Below are 6,529 nucleotides of genomic sequence, written 5' to 3' on the forward strand. Positions count from 1 at the left end.
GGAGAAGCATCTCTATCCCTGCCATTGGAGCAAACAACTTTGAGCTTAAACCTCAATTAGTTTCTCTAATGCAACAGAATTGCAAGTTCCATGGACTTCCAATGGAAGATCCTCATCAGTTCTTAACTGAATTCTTGCAAATCTGTGACACAGTCAAGACTAATGGGATAGACCCTGAGGTCTATAGACTGATGCTATTCCCTTTTGCTGTAAGAGACAGAGCTAGAATATGGTTGGACTCTCAACCTAAAGAAAGCCTGGACTCTTGGGAAAAGCTAGTCAATGCCTTCTTGGCAAAGTTCTTTCCACCACAAAGATGGAGTAAGCTTAGAGTGGAAGTCCAAACCTTCAGACAAAAGGATGGAGAATCCCTCTATGAAGCTTGGGAAAGATACAAACAATTGATCAGAAAATGTCCCTCAGACATGCTTTCTGATTGGAGCATCATAGGTATTTTCTATGATGGTCTCTCTGAACTATCTAAGATGTCCTTGGATAGCTCTGCTGGAGGATCTCTTTATCTGAAGAAGACGCCTACAGAGGCTCAAGAGCTAATTGAAATGGTTGCAAATAACCAATTCATGTACACTTCTGAAAGGAATCCTGTGAACAATGGGACTAATCAGAAGAAAGGAGTTCTTGAGATTGACACTCTGAACGCCATTTTGGCTCAGAATAAAATATTGACTCAACAAGTCAATTTGATTTCTCAAAGTCTGTCTGGAATGCAAAATGCACCAAACAGTACCAAGGATGCTTCATCTAAGGAAGAAGCTTATGATCTTGAGAACCCTTCAATGGAAGAGGTGAATTACCTAGGAGAACCCTATGGAAACACCTATAATTCTTCATGGAGAAATCACCCAAATTTCTCATGGAAGGATCAAGAGAGACCTCAACAAGGTTTCCATAACAATAATGGTGGAAGAAACAGGTTTAGCAATGACAAGCCTTTTCCATCATCTTCTCAGCAACAGACAGAGAGTTCTAAGCAGAATACCTCTGACTTAGCAACAATGGTCTCTGATCTAATCAAAACCACTCAAAGTTTCATGAATGAAACAAGGTCCTCCATCAGAAATTTGGAAGGACAAGTGGGTCAGCTGAGCAAGAAAGTTACTGAACTCCCTCCTAGCACTCTCCCAAGTAATACAGAAGAAAATCCAAAAGGAGAGTGCAAAGCCATAGACATGGCCGAATATGGAGAGGAAAGAGAGGAGGAGGACGCCACTGAGGAAGACCTCAGTGGGCGTGTACCAATCTCCTCTGAGTCCCTCAATGAGGAACAATGGGAATCTGAGGCTCAAAATGAGACCATAGAGATTCCATTGGACTTACTTCTGCCATTCATGAGCTCTGATGAGTATTCTCCCTCTGAAGAGGATGAGTATGTCACTGAAGAGCAAGTTGCTAAATACCTTGGAGCAATCATGAAGCTAAATGACAAGTTATTTAGAAATGAGACTTGGGAAGATGAACCTCCCTTGCTCACCAAAGAACTGGATGACTTGTCTAGGCAGAAATTGCCTCAAAAGAGACAAGATCCTGGGAAGTGCATGGATGAATCCATCATCCTTGGCAGACCCTTCCTAGCCACAGCAAAGGCTGTGATTGATGTTGATGGAGGTGAACTGATCATTCAAGTGAATGAAGAATCCTATGTGTTTAAGGCTCAAGGATATCCCTCTGTCACCATGGAGAGGAAGCTTGAAGAGCTTCCCTCAAATCAGAGACAAATAGAGCCCCCACAGTCAAACTCTAAGTTTGGTGTTGGGAGGCCACAACCAAACTCTAAGTTTGGTGTTGAACCCCCACATTCAAACTCTAAGTTTGGTGTTGGGAGGTTCCAACATTGCTCTGATCATTTATGAGGCTCCATGAGAGCCCTCTGTCAAGCTACTGACATTAAAGAAGCGCTTGTTGGGAGGCAACCCAATGTTTTATAATTAACTATTTCCTTTTGTTATTTTATTTTTTTAGGTTGATGATCATGAGAAGTCACAAAATCCATTGAAAAAGCAAAAACAGAATGAAAAATAGGAAGAAAAACAGCACACCCTGGAGGAAGATGCTGCTGGCGTTCAAACGCCAGTAAGCCTAGCAGTTGGGCGTTTAACGCCCAGTCTGGCACCATTCTGGGCGTTTAACGCCAGAAAGGGGCACCAGACTGGCGTTAAACGCCAGAAAGGGGCACCAGACTGGCGTTAAACGCCAGAAAAGGGCACCAGCCCGGCGTTTAACGCCAGAATTGGCTCAAAACGTGATTTTTGATGCCATTTGGTGCAGGGATGACTTTTCCTTGACACCTAAGGATCTGTGGACCCCACAGGATCCCCACAAACCCCTCACCTATCAAATCCCATCTCTTTCTCTTCACCACTCGCATCCATCCTTCATAAAACACCACTTCTTCCCCTCTTTTGGCCGAACTACAAAGCCATCTCCCTCTCCTCCATTTCTTCTTCTTCTACTCTCTTCTTTCTTCTTTTGCTCGAGGACGAGCAAACCTTTTAAGTTTGGTGTGGTAAAAGCATTGCTTTTTGTTTTTCCATAACCATTTATGGCATCCAAAGCCGGTTCAACTGAGAAGGCATGACCTCAAGCCCATCACTAAAAAGAAGATGGAGCAAACAAGAGACCCCTCTCATCAAGAAATCCCTGAGATACCTCAAGGGATGCACTCTCCTCCACAAGACTACTGGGAGCAAATTAACACCTCCCTAGGAAAATTAAGTTCCAACATGGGACAACTAAGGGTGGAGCACCAAGAACATGCCATCCTCCTCCATGAAATTGGAGAAGATCAAAGGATCATGAGAGAGGAGCAACAAAGACAAGGAAGAGACATTGAGGAGCTCAAGCACTCCATAGGATCTTCAAGAGGAAGAAAGAGCCGCCATCACTAAGGTGGACCCGTTCCTTGATTTCCTTGTTCTTTATTCTTCTGTTTTTCGAATTTTTATGCTTATGTTTATCCATGTTTGTGTCTTATGATCATTAGTGTCTTAGTGTCTATGCCTTAAAGCTATGAATATGAATCCATCACCTTTCTTAAATGAAAACTGTTTTTATCACAAAAGAACAAGAAGTACAGGATTTCAAATTCATCTTTAAAACTAGCTTAATTAGTTTGATGTGGTGACAATACTTGTTGTTTTCTGAATGTATGCTTAAACAGTGCATATGTCTTTTGAATTTGTGGTTCATGAATGTTAAAATTGTTGGCTCTTGAAAGAATGATGAAAAAGGAGACATGTTACTGAGGATCTGAAAAATCATAAAAATGATTCTTGAAGCAAGAAAAAGCAGTGAATACAAAAAAAAAAGGAAAAGAAGGAGAAAAACGAAAAAAAAAGGGGAGAAAGAAAAAGAAAAGAAAAAGAAAGAAATAAAGTTGTGATCCAAGGCAAAAAGAGTGTGCTTAAGAACCCTGGACACCTCTAATTGGGGACTTTAGCAAAGCTGAGTCACAATCTGAAAAGGTTCACCCAATTATGTGTCTGTGGCATGTATGTATCCGGTGGTAATACTGGAAGACAGAGTGCTTTGGGCCACAGCCAAGACTCAATAAGTAGCTGTGTTCAAGAATCATCATACTTAACTAGGAGAATCAATAACACTATCTGGATTCGGAGTTCCTAAAGAAGCCAATCATTCTGAATTTCAAAGGATAAAGTGAGATGCCAAAACTGTTCGGAGGCAAAAAGCTACTAGTCCCGCTCATCTAATTTGGAGCTTAGTTTCATTGATAATTTGGAGTCTATAGTATATTCTCTTCTTTTTATCTTATTTGATTTTCAGTTGCTTGGGGACAAGCAACAATTTAAGTTTGGTGTTGTGATGAGCGGATACTTTGTATGCTTTTTGGCATTGTTTTTAGTATGTTTTTGGTAGTTTTAGTTGAGTTTTTATTATATTTTTATTAGTTTTTAGTTAAAATTCACTTTTCTGGACTTTACTATGAGTTTGTGTGTTTTTCTGTGATTTCAGGTATTTTCTGGCTGAAATTGAGGGACCTGAGCAAAAATCTGATTCAGAGACTGAAAAGGACTGCAGATGCTGTTGGATTCTGACCTCCCTGCACTCGAAGTAGATTTTCTGGAGCTACAGAAGCCCAATTGGCGCGCTCTCAACGGCGTTGGAAATTAGACATCCTGGGCTTTCCAGCAATATATAATAGTCCATACTTTGCCCAAGATTTGATGGCCCAAACCGGCGTTCAAAGTCACCTACAGAAATTCCAGCGTTAAACGCCGGAACTGGCACCTAAATGGGAGTTAAACGCCCAAACTGGCATAAAAGCTGGCGTTTAACTCCAAGAAGAGTCTCTACACGAAAATGCTTCATTGCTCAGCCCAAGCACACACCAAGTGGGCCCGGAAGTGGATTTTTATGTCATTTACTCATCTTTGTACACCTTAGGCTACTAGTTCTCTATAAGTAGGACCTTTTACTATTGTATTTATCATCTTTGGACATCTAGTTCTTAGATCATTGGGAGGCTGGCCTCACGGCCATGCCTAGACCTTATGCTTATGTATTTTCAACGGTGGAGTTTCTACACACCATAGATTAAGGTGTGGAGCTCTGCTGTACCTCGAGTATTAATGCAATTACTATTGTTCTTCCATTCAATTCCGCTTGTTCTTTGTCCAAGATATCACTTGTTCTTCAACATGATGAAGGTGATGATTGACGCCCATCACCATTCTCACCCATGAACAAGGTGACTGACAACCATTCTTGTTCTACAAGCATCCGAGGCTTAGTGAATATCTCTTGGATTCTTTAATCGGAATCTTCGTGGTATAGGCAGGACTTGATGGCAGCATTCAAGAGAATCCGGAAGGTCTAACCTTGTCTGTGGTATTCTGAGTAGGATTCAATGATTGAATGACTGTGACGTGCTTCAAACCTGTAACCTACTGGGCGTTAGTGACAGACGCAAAAGAGTGATTCTATTCCGGTAGGGGAGGGAACCAAACCGGTGATTGGCAGCACTGTGACAGAGTGCGTGCATTAGCTTTCACTGCGCGGATGGGAGGTAGCTGCTGACAACAGTGAAACCCTACACGAGCTTGCCATGGAAAGGAGTAAGAAGGATTGGATGAAGACAGTAGGAAAGCAGAGAGACGGAAGGGAAGGCATCTTCATGCGCTTATCTGAAGTTCCTACCAATGAATTACATAAGTATCTCTATCTTTATCTTTTATGTTATTTTCGTTTATTACCTACACCCATTTGAGTCTGCCTGACTGAGATTTACAAGATGACCATAGCTTGCTTCATACCAACAATCTCCGTGGGATCGACCCTTACTCACGTAAGGTATTACTTGGACGACCCAGTGCACTTGCTGGTTAGTTGTGCGAAGTTGTAGTGATCACAATTTCGCGCACCAGGCTATTTTAGAAAAATCTTTGATAAACCTTCTATAAAATCCTGCATGCCCCAAGAAACTTCTAACAGATTTCACATTAGTTGGTGGAGGGAGTTTTTCTATTATTTCAACTTTTGCCTTGTCAACCTCTATTCCTCTTCTTGAAACTTTATGACCAAGAACAATCCCCTCAGGTACCATGAAATGGCACTTCTTCCAATTCAAAACCAAATTAGTTTCTTGGCACCGTTTCAAAACAAGAGTTAGATGGTCTAGACAAGTATTGAAACAATTACCAAAAACAGAGAAGTCATCCATGAAAACCTCTAAAAAATTTTCAACCATATCTGAGAAAATGGAAAGCATACACCTTTGAAAAGTGGCTGGGGCATTGCATAATCCGAATGGCATTCTTCTATAAGCAAAAACTCCAACAGGGCATGTGAATGAAGTCTTCTCTTGGTCTTTTGGATCCACCACTATCTGATTATACCTAGAATAGCCATCAAGGAAGCAATAATAAGCATGGCCGGCCAACCTTTCAAGCATTTGATCAATGAAGGGAAGTGGGAAGTGATCTTTGCGTGTGGCATCATTCAACCTTCTATAGTCAATACACATTCTCCACCCTGTCACAGTTCTGGTGGAAATGAGTTCATTCTTCTCATTAATAATGACTGTCATCCCACCTTTCTTTGGTACTACTTGAACTGGGCTTATCCATGGGCTATCAGAGATGGGATATATGATTCCTGCATTCCATAATTTCATTACTTCCTTCTGGACAACTTCCTTCATTCCAGGGTTGAGTCTTCTTTGAGGTTGGATTACTGCTTTGGAATTGTCCTCCAAAAGAATCTTATGCATGCATACTGTGGGGCTAATGCCTTTCAGGTCATCAATGGTCCATCCCAAGGCATTCTTGTGAGCTCTGAGAACATCAAGAAGCTCTCCTTCTTCTTTCTTTGTCAAGGCCGAATTGATGATCACCGGGAGGCTTTCTGAAGTGCCAAGAAATGCATATTTGAGATGAGAAGGTAATGGCTTCAGTTCTTGTTTTTGCACCTCTTCTTTCTTGCTTGGTTCCACTTCTTTGTTTATGAAAACTTCAGCCACATGTTCCTCTATTGTTTCTTGATTGTCTTTTTC

The 6,529-nt window shown here is 41.4% G+C and overlaps 1 non-coding gene across 1 annotated transcript; it reads right to left on the reverse strand.

Moving 5' to 3' along the window:
* Positions 1 to 323: 323 nt before the first annotated feature.
* LOC130984318 (small nucleolar RNA R71) lies at positions 324 to 431 on the reverse strand. Its single transcript, XR_009088261.1, has one exon. It is a non-coding gene; the product is annotated as a small nucleolar RNA R71 (small nucleolar RNA).
* Positions 432 to 6,529: the final 6,098 nt, after the last annotated feature.

Source organism: Arachis stenosperma, chromosome 5 (genome assembly GCF_014773155.1).
Source record: "Arachis stenosperma cultivar V10309 chromosome 5, arast.V10309.gnm1.PFL2, whole genome shotgun sequence".
Classification (NCBI taxonomy): domain Eukaryota; kingdom Viridiplantae; phylum Streptophyta; class Magnoliopsida; order Fabales; family Fabaceae; genus Arachis; species Arachis stenosperma.